General features: G+C 36.1%; 1 protein-coding gene and 1 non-coding gene across 2 annotated transcripts in view; one reads left to right on the top strand and one right to left on the bottom strand.

Moving 5' to 3' along the window:
- The window catches only part of DACH2 (dachshund family transcription factor 2), a 772,461-nt gene that overhangs the window by 77,131 nt on the left and 679,660 nt on the right, over nucleotides 1-15,670 (bottom strand). The window lies entirely within an intron of this gene.
- Nucleotides 10,291-10,424, top strand: LOC125932507 (U4 spliceosomal RNA). The gene has a single exon (XR_007460651.1). It is a non-coding gene; the product is annotated as a U4 spliceosomal RNA (small nuclear RNA).

The following is a 15,670-nucleotide window of genomic DNA, read 5'->3' as shown; positions in this document are numbered from 1 at the left end:
ATCTTCTTCCATTCCAAAGGATGCCTTTTAAAAGTTTTGTTGATTCTTTCTTTCACTTTGCAGAAGCTTTTTATCTTGATTAAGCTCCAATAGTTAATTTTTGCATTTCTTTCCCTTGCCTCTGGCGATGTGTCTGGTAAGAAGTTGCTAGGGCCAATGACAAAAAGTTGCTGCCTATAGTTCTCTAGGATTTTGATGGTTTACAGTCTCACATTTTTATCTTTCATCCATTTTGAACTTATTTTGTTTACGATGTAAGAAAGTGGTACATTTTCATTCTTATGCATGTTGCTGTCCAGTTTTCCCAACACCATTTATTGAAGAGACTTTTTTTTTCCATTGGATATTCTTTCCTGCTTTGTATAAGATTAGTTGACCATACAGATGTGGGTCTATTTCTGGGTTTTCTATTCTGTTTCATTGATATATGTGTTTGTTTTGTTGCCAGTACAATATGGTCTTGATGAGTACAGTTTTGTAATATCGCCTGATATCTGGAATTGTGATGTCTCACCTTTGCCTTTCTTTTTTAAGATTGCTTTGGCTATTTGGGGTATTTTTTGGTTAAATACAAATGTTAAGATTGTTTTAGCTCTGTGAAAAATGCTGGCGGTATTTTTATAGGTATTGCATTAAATGTGTGGATTACCTTGGGTAGTATAGATATTTTGACAATATTTGTTCCTCCAATCCATGAGCATGGAAATCTTTTCCATTTATTTCTGTCCTCTTTAAATTCTTTCATCATTGTTCTATAGTTTCACAGTACACCTTTTTTGCTCCTTGGTTATGTTTATTCCTAGGTATCTTATGGGTTTTGTTGCAATATAAATGGGATTGATTCCTTGATTTCTCTTCCTGCTGCTTCATTATTGATGTATAAAATATAACAGGCTTATGGATATTGATTTTGTGACCTACAACTTTACTGAATTTGTGTATCAGTTCTAGCAATTTTCTGGTGGAGTCTTTCAGGTTTTCTACATAGAGTATCATGTCATCTGCAAATGCTGAAAGTTTTACTTCTTCCTTGCCAATTTAGATGACTCATTTCTTTTTGTTGTCTTATTGCTGTGGTTAGGACTTCCAATATGCTGATAAATGACAATGATGAGAGTGGATATCTTTGTCATGTTCCTGATAATAGAGGAAAAGCTCTCCATTTCTCCACATTGAGGATGATATTATTTGTGGATATTTTGTATATAGCCTATATGATGTTGAGGTACGTTCCCTATGTCCCTGCTTTGTTGACGTTTTTTTTTTTTTTATCAAGAATGGACACTGTACATTTTCAAAACTTTTTCTCCATCTATTGAGAGCATCATATATTTCTTATCATTTCTGTTATTAATGTGCTGTATCACATTGATAGATTTGCAAATATTAAACCAACCTAGCAAAGCAGGAATAAATCCACCTTGATTGTGATGAATAATTCTATTTTTAATGGTTTTTAATTTATTTTGAAAGAGAGAGAGAGAGAGATGGAGAGTGTGGATGGAGGGGCATAGAGAGAGGAGAGGGATAATTCCAAGTAGGCTCTGCACTGTCAGCAGTGAGCCCTATGCAGGGCTCAGTCTCACAAACCATGAGATCATGACCTGAGCCAAAATGAAGGGTTGAACGCTTAAACAACTGAGACACCCAAGGCCCTCAGTAAACAATTCTTTTAATGTACTGTTGGATTTGATTTGCTACTATCTCATTCAGAATTATTGCATCCATGTTCATCAGGGATATAGGCCTGTAATTCTTTTTAGTGGGGTCTTTTTCTGGTTTGGGCATCAAGGTAATGCCAGCTTCATAGAATGAGTTTGGAAGTTTTCCTTCCATTTCTATTTTTTGGAACAGTTTGAGAATAGGTATTAACTCTTCTTTAAATATTTGTTATAATTATTCCTGGAGGCCATCTGTCCCTGGTTTTGTTTGTTGGGAGATTTTTTTTTTATTACAGATTCAATTTTTTGCTGGTTATTCATCTGTTCAAATTTTCTATTTTTTTTTTCCTGTTTCAGGTTAGTAGTTTATATGTGTTCAGGAATTTATTGATTTCTTCCAGATTGCTGACTTTGTTGGCATATAATTTTTCATAATACCTTATTTTTTAATTAAAATAAATATGCTTATTTATTTTTGAGCAAGAGAGAGACATAGACAGAGTGTGAGCAGGGTAGGGGAAAAGAGAGAGGGAGACACAGAATCTGAAGCAGGTTCAAGGCTCTGAGCTGTCAGCATAGAGCTTGACACAGGGCTTGAACCCACAAACCATGAGATCATGACCTGAGCTGAAATCAGACCACTTAACTGACTGAGCCACCCAGGTGCCCCATAATACCCTCTTAAAAAATGTTTATTATTTTTAGTGGGGTAGGGGCAGAGAGAGAAAATCCCAAGCAGGCTCTGTGCTATCAGTGCAGAGCTGGACACAGGGCTCAATATCACAAACCATGAGAGCATGACCTGAGCCGAGATCAAGAGTAGGATGCTTAACCGACTGAGTCACCCAGGTGCCCCTCGTAATATTCTCTTATAATTGATTGTATTTCTGTGGTGTTGCTTGTGATCTCTCCTTTCTCATTTGTGATTCTGATTTATTTCTTTTTTCTTTTTGGTAAGTCCAGCTATGGTTTTATCAATTTTATTAATTATTTCAAAGAATCAATTCCTAATTCCATTGATCAGTTCTACTGTTTTTTTTTTCCTGCTTCTATACCATTTATTTCTGCTCTAATCTTTATTATTTATTTTCTTCTGATGGCTTTAGGCTTCATTTGCTATACCTTTTCTAGCTCCTTTTTAGGTGTTAGGTTAGGCTGTGTAATTGAATTTTTTCTTGCTTCTTTATGTAGGCCTGTATTGCTACATACTCCCCTTTTAATACTACTTTTGCTGCATCCCTTATGTTTTGGACTTTCATGTTTTCATTTTCATTTGTTTCAAGTATTTTTTTATTTAAAGTATTTTTTTTTCATTTCCTGTTTAATCCATTCAGTTTTTAGTAGCATGTTCTTTAACTTTCATGTATTTGTGGTCTTTCCAATTTTTTTTTCTTGTAGCTGACTTCAAGTTTCATAACGTTGTGGTCAGAAAATATACATGCTATGATCTCAGTATTTTTGTCCTTATTGAGGTCAGATTTATGACCCAGTATTAGACCTATTCTGGAGAATATTCCATGTTCACTCAAAAAGAATGTGTATTCTATTGCTTTAGGGTGCAATGTTCTGGATATATCTGTTAAGTCCATCTGTTCCTGTATATCATTCAAATCCATTGTTTTCTTGTTGGTTTTCTGCTTAGATGATCTGTCCATTGTTGCAAGTCGAATGTTAAGATCACCTACTATTATTGTATTATTATCAATGAATTTATTTATGTTTACTTCTAATTCTTTATATATCTGCGGGTTCCCAAGTTGTGGGTATGAATACTTACAATTGTTAGATCTTCTTGTTGGATAGAACACTTTATTATGACATAGTGCCCTTATTCATCTCTTGTTACAGACTTTGGTTTAAAATCTAGTTTGTCTGATATAAGTATGGCTACTCTGGCTTTCCTTTTACATTCATTAGTGTAATAAATATTTCTTCATCCTGTCACTTTCAATCTTCTAGCATCTTTAGTTCTAAAATGAGTCTCTTGTAGGCAGCACATAGATGGGCCCGGTTTTTTAATATACATTCTGATTCCCTATGCATTTTGATTTAGGCTTTTAGTTCATTTACATTCAGAATGATTATTGATAGATATCAACTTAATGCCATTACATTAGCTGTTAATTCATTGTTTCTGGAGAGTTTCTCCATTCCACTTTGTCACTTTTGGTCTTTCTTTCCCACTCAAAGTATCTCTTTTAATATTTCTTGCAGAGCTGGGCTTTTTAAAACATTTTTTAAAGTTTATTAATTTATTTTTGAGAGAGAGAGAGAGAGAGAGAGAACAAGAGGGGAACGGGCAGAGAGACAGGGAATTCCAAGTATACTCTGTGACACAGCATGGAGACCAACATGGGGCTCAATTTCATGAACTATAAGAGCATTACCTGAGCTGAAACCAGGAGGTGGACACTTAACTGACTGATCCACCTAGGTGCCCTGTTTCGTGGATGGTTTAATGGTCACTAACTCCTTCAGCTTTTGTTTGCCTGGGAAAATACTGATCTTTTCTTCTATTCTGAAGAACAGCCTCACTGGATAAAATATTCTTGGCTGCATATTTTTCCTATTCAACAAGTTGAATATATCATGCTACTACTTTCTGGCCTGCCAAGTTTCTGTGGAAAGGTCTGCTGCTAATCTTATTTGTCTTCCCCTGTAAGTTAGGGATTTATTTTCCCTTCCTGCTTTTAGGATTTTTTTTTTTATTTCTGTATTTTGCAAATTGTACTATGATACGTCTTGGTGTTGTCCTTCTTTTTGTTGATTTTCATGGGAGTTCTCTGTGCCTCCTAGATTTGGATATCTGTTTCTTTTCCCAGATTAGGGGAGTTTTCAGCTATACTTTGCTCCAATAAAACTTCTGCTCCCTTTTCCCTCTCTTCTTTTGGGACTCCTGTGTTACAAATGTTATTACAATTTATGCACTTGTTGAGTTCCTAAGTCTACACTCGTGATCCAATATTTTTCTTTTCCTCTTCTTTTCAGCGTCATTATTTTCAATAATTTTATCTTCTATATAATATATTCATTCCTTTCTTCTTCCATCTTTGTGTTTATTATATTCAGTCAGTTGTCAATCTTATTTATAGCAGTTTTTCAATTTCAACTTAATTAGTTTTTAGTTCTTTTATCTCTGTGGTAAGAGACTCTCTCGCGTCTTCTATGCTTTTCTAAAGCCCAGTTAGCATCCTTAGGATTGTTGTCCTAAATTCTGGATCAGCCATATATTACTTATATATGTTAAGTACATATATTTCAAAAATAGATCTATGGTCATGATTTTTTCTTGCTCTTTTTTTGGGGGGATGAATTTCTCTGTCTTGGATTTTTGTCTAGTTCTCTGTCTTCTTCTGTGTGTTAGGAAAGCCTCGTATGTTTTTTACTATTAAGAATAATGGCTTTATGAAGAAGGGACCATATACTGTCCAAGGCCTGGGACTTCATGAAGTATTCTGGTGTATGTTGCATCAGTCTATTGCTATGTTTTGGCTCCTCTTTCCCTCATGTCAGTTCTCTACAGAATTTCCCCTTGCCTGCAGTGAGATGTGTTTGGATCTTGTTCAGAGTATGGAGAATTCTAACTAGATTTGCTCCAGGTGCTTGTTAAAAGAGGCATGATCCTATTTTCATTAAAGGTGAGGATTTTAAGCACTCTATCATCAGTTGACTTGGTGCATGAGGGGGTTTGTGTTTGTCTTCTGGAGAAGGGGCCCACTGCTCTCTTTCTCAGGCACACTTACCCTAGTAAAGAAACACCTGCAGCACACAGGGAGGTGGAGCATGGTGTAAGTGAATCAGGCCTCCACAGTTTGTGCTATTCTCACTGATATCAGTCGTGCTGATAGGCAGGGGAGAAAAATGTTGCCAGCTCTCTCCCTCATAAATGGAGAGGGTAGTTCATGCCCACCATTGTCTGGAAAGCCCTTACAGAAGAATGACAATCGTCCCTTGTGTGTCTCAGGAGTCCCTCATATCCCTGCCTTCACCCTGTGTCTGGCCATCTGCCTTCCCAGAAAAACAGTGGATCTGTGTTTTATCTCAAGCACATCAGCTGAGTTTCAAGCCCAAAATTTAGGCACCCAGCTCAGTGTGGACCTGAACTGGTCCTGTGGAGTAGGGTCTCACTACACTGGGGCTGGTGCATTTGTTCCTAAAGGGCATTTGCACCCACACTTGGGAGCTTTGAATTTAGAGTAAAGTGCAGCAGAAAGTGTGAATCCAGGTTAGCCGCCTTCAGCAGATGTCCTTGCCACTTTGCCAAAGAATACAATAGTGTAATTTAGCCTGCCTGCTCTTTTGTCCCCTGAGAGATAATGCCTCCTCTCCCAGATGCACTCCAAGAAGTGGAAACTGTCTCCCAGTATACCCCAGGGGATCCTCAGATTTTGTTCTCTGCTCCTGGGCCTCTGCCCTCCTTTTCCCTAGGAGCACTGTTGAACCCACGGGGCTCAACGCTGACCATGGAATGGGCTTCTAAAAGTCCAGTTCTTAAGCTCTGTTGGTTGTTAAAACTCACCATAATCAGCCCCTCTCATTTTCCCTGTCAGTGGTTTGGGGGAAGTGTTTTCCTTGTGCAATCCCTTCAGCACTGCTCTCTTTCCCTCTCTCTATCTTCTCTCTGTGATTAAGGATCCCTCTCCTCTACAGAACCCAAGATCCTTTTCACCCCCAAATCCCATCTTCACACCTCCTAACTTCCATGATGCAGCCTCTTGTCTCCCTCTAGTTGTGCAGTTTGTTCTCTTAGTCCTCAGATCAATTTCTTGGTTGTTCAGAATGATTTGATATTTATCTAGTTGTGTTAAAGGGACAAGGCAAGCATATGATCCTCCTACTACTCTGTCATCTTAACTCCACCCCATTTGAAGGAAAAGCAATTTAAAGAGGAAATGAAGATATTCTCAGATGAAGGACAAGTAAGAGAACTGGTTGTCATCCAACTTTTTCTAAAAGAATGGCTAAAGAAAAAAATGGCTAAAGAAAACCTTTAACTGAAAGAAAATAAGAGAAAAAATTGAATATCAGAAAGAAATGAACATAAAGAGTAAACAAATATGTAAATATTTATGAAACACTTAAAACTAAGTGAAAGTAAAATTAGATCATATCAAAATTTGTGGACCTCAGCTAAAGCAGTACTGAAAGAAAATGTTATAGCATTACATGTTTATCTTATAAATGAGAAAAGTGGTAAAACAAATGATTTAATCTCCCACCTTTAGAAAATAAAGAAATGAATAGCAAACTAAAACCAAAGTAAGCAGAAAAAAAAACATAAAAATAAAGGTAAGGACAGAAATCAATGAAAGTGTAAACAGAAGAACAATAAATAAAATTAAAGAAACAATAGCTGATTCTTTGAAAAGATCAATAAAATTTGAAAGGCTCTAGCTAGAATGATAAAGACCAAAAAAAGGCACAAATTCCCAATATCAGTACTTAAAAGGAAATATTACCACAGTTACCACAGTTATAAAATAATAAAAAGGAATAGTATGAACAATACTAAACACATAAATTAAAGAAGTTGAATGAAATGGGCCAACCCCTCAAAAAGCACAAACTATTCAAACTTGCCTAACAGGAAAAATAGTGTAACTATTAAAGGAATTAAACTCAGAACTTACCCCCCCCCAAATGAAATAACAGCACACAGATTACTTCATTGGGAAACTCTACAAAGAAGTTTAAGAAGAATTAACACCAACTCTACATAATTTCTTCCAGAAAATAAAAGAAAGGGAAACTCTTCTCAATTTTTTATGAAACAAATGTTACTCTGATACTAAATATGAAGTCATTACAAAACCCAGACTGCAGGCCAATACCTCCTGAGCATAGATGAAAAATTCCTAACAAAATTAGCAAACCAAATCCAACAATATATAAAAAGAATTAGGCACTATGATCAAGTGTGATTTATTCCAGGTATGTAAGATTGTTTTTACATTGGAAAATCACCCAATGTATTTCACCATATCAACAGGCTAAAAATGAAAAATCATATGATCACAGAAGTATATGTAGAAGATGTATTTGACAAAATCCAACACCCATTCATGAAAAAAAAAAAAACCTCTCAACAAGTGACCATAAAGATAAATTACCTCAACTTGATAAAGAGTATCTACAAAGAAGTCTACAAAGAACATCAAACATAATGTTGATAAACTGAATGCTTTCCTGTTAAAATGAGGAACAAGTCTGGGGTGCCTGGGTGGCTCAGTCAGTTAAGCATCTTATTCTGGATTTTGGCTCAGGTCATGATCTCATGTTTCATGGGATCCAGCTCCACGTCTGGCCCTGCACTGTCCCAGTGCTTGGAATTCTGTTTCCTTCTCTCTGTCCTTCCCCTACTCATGCACGTTCTCTCTCTCTCTCTCTCCCTCTCTCTCTAAAAAATATATACATACACATTTAAGAAAATCAGGAACAAGTCAAAGATGCCCACTTCCACCACTAATATTCAATGTAGTACTGAAAATCTTGGCCATCAAAAGGTAAAAAAAAGGAGATAAAAATCATACAAATAAAAAAGACAGAAATAAAACTGTTTTTATCTTCAGATAACATGGCCTGATTATCTATGCAGAAAATTCCCAGGATTAAAACAAACCAAAAATGTTTTTGAGGTAATGAGTGGGGCTATGTATGTATGTATGTATATGTTGATACAAGATCAACATATAAAAATCAACAGTATTTCTATATACTAAGAAAGAGGTAGTGTGAAAACTGAATTTGAAAATCCAAAACCATTTATAATTGTAAAAATAATGAAATACGTATGCATAAGTTTAACAAATCTTGTATAGGACTTATATGCCAAAAGCTAAATTTGCTGATGAAAGACATCAAATAAAATGAAAATAAATAGAACGATGTACTGTGTTGATGGATTGAAAAAGTCAAAATAGCGAAAATGTCAAATTTCCCTCAAATTACTCAGTAGGTTTAATGCAATTCTTACCAAATTCCAGCAAGGATTTTTATGGAATTAAAGTAGCTTTTGTAAAATATATTAGAAAGGCACAGGCTTTAGAAGATCCATAACAATTTTGAAGAATAAAATAGGAGGAATTATTTTGATATTAAATCTTATTATGGAGATTTAATAGTTAAGTTCATGGTATTGGCAGAAAGATAGATACATAGATAAATAAAACTGAATAAAGAACCCAGAAATAACCCTAGGCAAGTGCAGATTTCTGATTTTTGACAAAAGTGCAAAAAAATATCAATACAGGAAAATAGCCTTTTCACCAAATGGTGCTGGAGCAGAGAAACAAAAGTATCGATCTGAGATCATGATCATAAATGTAAAAGGTATAACTATAAAACGTATAGAAGAAAACACAGGAGAAATCTTCAGGACCTGAGGCTAGACAAAGAGATTGCAGACTTGATACTAAAAGCACCATGTTAGAAAAAAAAAAAAAACATGGCAGATTGAACTTCATCAAAATTAAAAGATTTTGCTGTGTGTAAGACCTTGCTAAGAGAATATAGAAACAAGTAACAGAATGGGAGAAATATTTGCAAACCACATATTTGACAAAGGACTTGAATCTAGAATATATAAAGAACTCTCAAAATTCAACAATATGAAAACAAGGAAAACAATTAGAAAATAAGGATTAAGACATGAAGAAACATTTCTACAAAGAGGATATACAGACAAAGTTTCAATATCACTAGCCATTAGAGAATGCAAATTAAAATCACAATGATATCATTAGACACACCTATGAGAAAAGCTAATTAAAAACAAAAGACAGCACAAAATTCTGGCAAGCATGTGGAAAACTTGGACCACTCATATGTTGCTTATGGGAATATAAAAATAGTCCAGCCACTCTGAGAGACAATTTGGCAGTTTGTTGTAAACTATACACACACTTACCATACGACTCAGAAATTGCACTTTAGGACATTTGTCCCAGAGAAATAAAAGCTTTAATATAACTTTTATGTAATCATAAAAACATGTACACAAATGTACATAGTAGCTTTATTAATCATATGCAAAAACTGAAACAAGATGTCCTACAATACATTAATGGTTACACAACCACTCAGCAACAAAAAGGAAAAACTATTGACACATGAAAAAATTTGGATAAATATTAACGGAATTAAGATGAGTGAAATAAAAGGTAATCTCAAAAAGTCACATATTCTATGATTCCATTTTTAGAACATTCTTATCATGATGGAATTATAGAGATGGAAAACAGCTTAGTGGTTCTCAGAAGCTAGGGATCATGGGGGTGGGGTAGACGATAAGGGTACAGCAGAAGAAAACCCTGTGGTGATGGAACATGTACAGATTTGTGTGGGTGGTTATACAAATCTATACATGTGATAAAATTCCACAGAAAGACATACACATACACACCAAAGAGTGTGTGTAAAACTGGTGAAATTTGAATAAGGTCTTTGGTTATATCAATGTAAATTTTATGACTTTCATATTATACTCATGTTGTAAAAGACATTGCCATTGGGAGAAACTGGCTGAAAGAAACATAAGATTTTTCTGTATTCTTTTTGCTTCTTACTGTCAATTGACAATTGTTTCTAAATTAAAAAAAAAATAAATGAAGTAATTCAAAGAAGATTTCCAAGCTTTGCACAGTGGCAGCATCATAGCCAATGAGGTTTGTCCAAAGCATGATTATTGCTAAAAGAAAATTTCCAGTGAGATATGTCCCTTTTCCCTCTCATTTATATTTAGAATCACTGAACAGCATAAAATGAATAAAACTATATATTTCACTTTCCTTTACGTACTTTAGCTTCATCATAAAGTTTATTTGTAATGAGTTTTGAATTTTACTTGGCACAATACATTTGCCTCTCATTCAAAATAATATAATACTCAGAAGATATATTTTTCATTTTAACCAAAATCAACAATAATTTCCAAACACCTAAATAGTATCACTTGGTCTGAAAGTTTTCATTCAGTATCTAACATTCTCTCAGGAATAAAGAGAGAAAAGCATTTGATTGAATAGAGAATATTTACATTATTAGAGTGTCAATATATAGCCCCAATCCTCCTCTAAACTGAAATTATTCCATTTTCTTAAAAAAAATGTGATATTCTAGATGAGATATACTTTAGGTTCTGATGATCAAAGGAAGTTAAAATTATTAGCTTTTCATCTATAGCCTGTGGACTGATTTAAAATGGAATGTTTCAGTGGACTCAAGTCTTGGGCAAGATGATAAATTTATTGTCCCACTGTTTCTATAGAATTCCAGTTTTGATCACCAGTGATTCTTGCACATGTAAAGTTTTCAATAAATACATTAAATATGAAATACAAAATATGAAAACCTCTATTCCTGCTAGTGGTTTGGGAGACCAGTGGCTGTCATGGGCAGAGGATCTTGTTGTGTGCCTTTGCTTCCACATGGGTTAACTACAGTGAATAGTCACAACTGCTCGGAACTGACTGTTAAAGGAATCTCAGAACTGACTGTTAAAAATCACACAACATAATATTATAACATGCAACTGATTTGCTCAATTTGTTTGACAAATCTATGGAAAAATAAAATCAAAGGCTTCACTTGTCTGATCAGTCAGTTTAGTCAAAATGTTTGAGTCAAAACCAAAGTACCAATTTTGGTAAGTTATTTTGGACACAGTATAAATGGACACCACTGCCAGGAAAGCCCAGATCATACAGAGTTGGAAATGTCTGCATGTGAAAATTCAAGGAGAAATGCAAATTAGTGAGATATGTATTACATTGTCACCCAATTTTACAAAGCACAGAAAGAGGTGGGCTACATGAAGTTTACTCTAATGGTATTCTTTTCATTTTTCTGAAATTTCGACATAATAGCAAAGCTGGAATTTTATAATTTCCATAGCTATAAATCATTTTTAAATCATGATGATATTACTCAAAACAGATATGAAAACATATGTCTGCCATAGCTGTATAAACCGCTTACTTGTCATATTCTATAAATGTTAAATCTTCTACTTTAACTTCATTTCCTTTTATTAACTCAAATATATTGAAGAAAATATATTTTATCTTAATATCACATATATAACTGGTAAATTTGACATCGAAAATCTCAATTAAAAGAGAGCTTTCCACCATAACCTGGGTGCAGTTTAATATGCCACTCCTTTCTATTAATGTCCTCATCAGAATGTGTGACAAACCCATTTGATTGAAATGAGTAAAACTTCCATTCAGAAACACCAGTATATACCACTGTGTATTTTATGAAAATCAGTTACTGTATATCTGTACTACCGCTCCAGCTGATTTTTCAAAAGACACAGTAGTGTGTACTCGAGCACTGCAGCACACAGGCCAGTCCTAAATGCCATTTTCACTTATGGGGATTGCAGTTCCAATAGAATCATATACATCTTATACAGCTTCAGATTTTCCTAGAAAAGTTACTTTGCTACCACACTGTCCTTCAAATAGTCATGAATAGGGGTAAAGAAGAACAAATTGTTACTGGGTTAAGAATGAGACTTCATCTTTAACTAGAATTTCATTACTTATGTAAGAGTTTGGGTTTTTAAATATACTGAAACTGACTTCTTCCATTCTGACAAGTATTTGGAAAACAATCATTTACATCTTGGAGTCCTGGGGGTATAGCCTTTCAGCGTTTGGATAAGAAATGACTAAACATGTGGCAAGGAAACCAACCATGGATCAATGAAATTAAAATTTCATTCCAAATTCTAACTAAAGTGCCCATCTATATAATTAGGAAGCAAGTTCAGTCTAGAGAAGAAAGATAAATTTCTCCATTAACTCTTCAGCTCATGGAATCTTTTTTCTATATATTGAGTATCTTTAGTAGAGTTAGAAAAAATACATCCTATATTGAAGTACAAAGAGACCATTTGATGATCTGATAAGTTACCTGTTGGTTTAAGGTCTTTAGCTTACTGTTACTGTTTAACTCATGATGATAGCCACAATGTATAGCCTAAAACCTATGCCAATATGTTTTCTTTTTCTTTTACCTTTGAGTCTTCCAATGCTTACTCAATTTTCATATCAAGATAGCATACCTTTGAAATTTTTACTCTCCCAATCTTCATTAACCTCATATCCTATGAAAAAACTGTTTTATGTGTTCCACCACAACTATCTCCTCCCCAAACCCAACAGGCCTTACCTGGTCAGAGTCAGGCCCCTGAGCACTGTTGACATCACACAGAATTGTAACAACTTCAACCCAGGCATCTAAAGCCCAGTAGCAAGTGATTGAGGATTCAGAAGATAGCGGCATAGGAGACCGCTGGGCTCACCTCATTCTGCTGATCACATAGATTCCACCCTCATCAGAATAAATAACCCAGAAAACTGCCACAATACCAGCAGAATGGACTCTCCAGAGCCAAATGCAGAGAAGAGGCCCAGGGAAGAAGGTAGGAAGGGCAGAGAGGTGGTGCATGCTACGAGGAATGGCGGGAGGGGCCTGGAGTGGTGGAGGAGCAGTCCACCTGACAAGGCAAATCCCCCGAAGTCTGGCTTGCAAAAGCAGAGGGGCCGGACTCCATGAATTCCGACAGTCAGCAGGACATAACATCTGGAATTCTAAAAGACAACTGCTCTGCTCTCAAAGATTAGGGAGGGCAAGAGGACACTGTGAGGGAGAGTGGTTGAGACCTGGAAGGACAGAGCTCAGTGGGGGAACAAGGTGCAGGAAAGCACCATTTCTCTCTCTCATTCCCCAGCCAAAATTCCAAAGGGAACCATTTCCCATCACTGAACTTGTTTGCACCCTGCAAATGCTCAATGCTGTGCTTCTGTGGATCCATCCCTCAAACAGGCCTGCCTCCCTCCAGGTGCTTCAGGGTCCCTCCTGCAGGGGGCCACTGACAGCAAAGCTAAGCCTACCCGTCCCACCCCTGTGCACTTTGTGGATCCAACTTAATACTCTCTTAGCCAGATCCCATGGAAGCAGCACCACAAGACTGACAGTGTGCAAGCAGCTGTGGACAAGGGCCACACCACTCCACAGTGAGTCCTGCCCCTGGGAGAGGGGAAGATAAGGTACACACCAGTCTGACTGTGGCCCAAGCAGTGGGTTGGGGGCAGACATTGCGTCTGACTGTGGCCCTGCCCACCAACACAAGTTACTCCAGACAGCACAGGGTAGTGCCCTACAGTTTGGAGCCACCACAAGGACTACCCAAAATGATGAAATGGAATAAATCTCCTCAAAAGAAACTCCAGGAAGTAGCGACAGCTAACAAATTGATCAAAACCGATTTAAGCAATATAACAAGAATTTAGAATAATAGTCATAAAATTAATCGCTGGTCTTGAAAAAAGCATAGAGGACAGAAGAGAATCTATTGCTACAGAGATCAAGGGACTAAGAAATAGTCACGAGAAGCGAAAAAATGTTATAAATGAGGTGCAAAATAAACTGGAGGCACCATAGCATGGATTGAAGAGGCAGAGGAAGGAATAGGTGAATAGAAGATAAAATTATGGAAAAAGAGGAAGCTGACAAAAAGATAAAAAAATCCAGGAGTATGAGGGGAGAATTAGAGAACTAAGTGCTGCAATCAAATGGAACAACATCCGTATCATAGGATTTCCAGAAGATGAAGAGACAGAGAAAGGGGCTGAAGGTGTGTACTTGAACAAATCAGAGCTGAGAACTTCGCTGATCTGGGGAAGGAAAAAGGCATTGAAATCCAAGACACACAGAGAACTCCTTTCAGACATAACTTGAATAGATCTGCACAACATATCATAGGGAAACTGGCAAAATACAAGGATAAAGAGAGAATTCTAAAAGCAGCTAGGAAAAATGGACCCTAACATACAAAGGTAGATACATAAGGGTAGTAGCAGACATATATAGTGAAACTTGGCAGGACAGAAAGGAATGGCATGAAATCTTCAATGTGATGAACAGAAAAAAACATGTAGCCAAGAATCTGTTGAGAATATGTAGCCAGCAAGTCTGTCATTTAGAATAGGAGAGATAAAGGTCTTCCCAAACAAATAAAAACTGAAGGAATTCATCACCACTAAACCAGCCCTACAAGAGATCCTAAGGGGGACTCTGTGAGTGAAATGTTGCAAGGATCACAAAATGCCAGAGACATCACTTGAAGCATGAAACCTACAGACTTCACAATGACTCTAAACCCATGTCTTTCTATAATAACACTGAATGTAAATGAACCAAATGCTACAACCAAAGACATAGGGTATCAGAATGGGTAAAAAATCAAGACCCATCTATTTTATGTCTACAAGAGACTCATTTTATACCTGAGGACACCTTCAGATTACAAGTGAGGGGATGGAGAAATATCTAGCATGCTACTGGAAGTCAGAGGAAATCTGGAATAGCCATACTTATATCAGACAAACTAGACTTCAAATTAAAGGTTGTAACAAGAGATGAAGAAGGGCATTATATAATCATTGCAGAGTCTATCCATCAGGAAGAGCTAACAATTATAAATGTTTATGCACCAAATACGAGAGCCCCCAAATATATACAACAATTAATCACAAAAATAAGCAACGTTATTGATAAGAATGTGGTAATTGCAGGGGATCTTAATACTCCACTTACACCAATGGATAGATCATCTAGACACAGACTCGATAAAGAAACAAGGGCCCTGAATGATACAATGGATCAGATGAACTTGACAGATATATTTAGAACTCTGCATCCCAAAAAAACAGAATATACTTTCTTCTCGAGTGCACATGGAACGTTCTCCAAGATAGATCACATACTGGGTCACAAAATAACCCTTCATAAGTACAAAAGAATTGAGATCATACCCGGCATACTTTCAGACCACAATGCTATGAAGCTTGAAATCAACCACAGGAAAAAGTCTGGAAAACCTCCAGAAGCATGGAGGTTAAAGAACACCCTACTAAAGAATGAATGTGTCAACCAGGCAATTAGAGAAGAAATTTAAAAATATATGGAAACAAATGAAGGTGAAAATACAACAATCC

The sequence above is a fragment of the Panthera uncia genome, chromosome X (genome assembly GCF_023721935.1).
Source record: "Panthera uncia isolate 11264 chromosome X, Puncia_PCG_1.0, whole genome shotgun sequence".
NCBI classification, from domain to species: domain Eukaryota; kingdom Metazoa; phylum Chordata; class Mammalia; order Carnivora; family Felidae; genus Panthera; species Panthera uncia.
The sequence above is the reverse complement of the archived record's forward strand: the minus strand, read 5'-3'. Positions and strand labels throughout refer to the sequence as shown.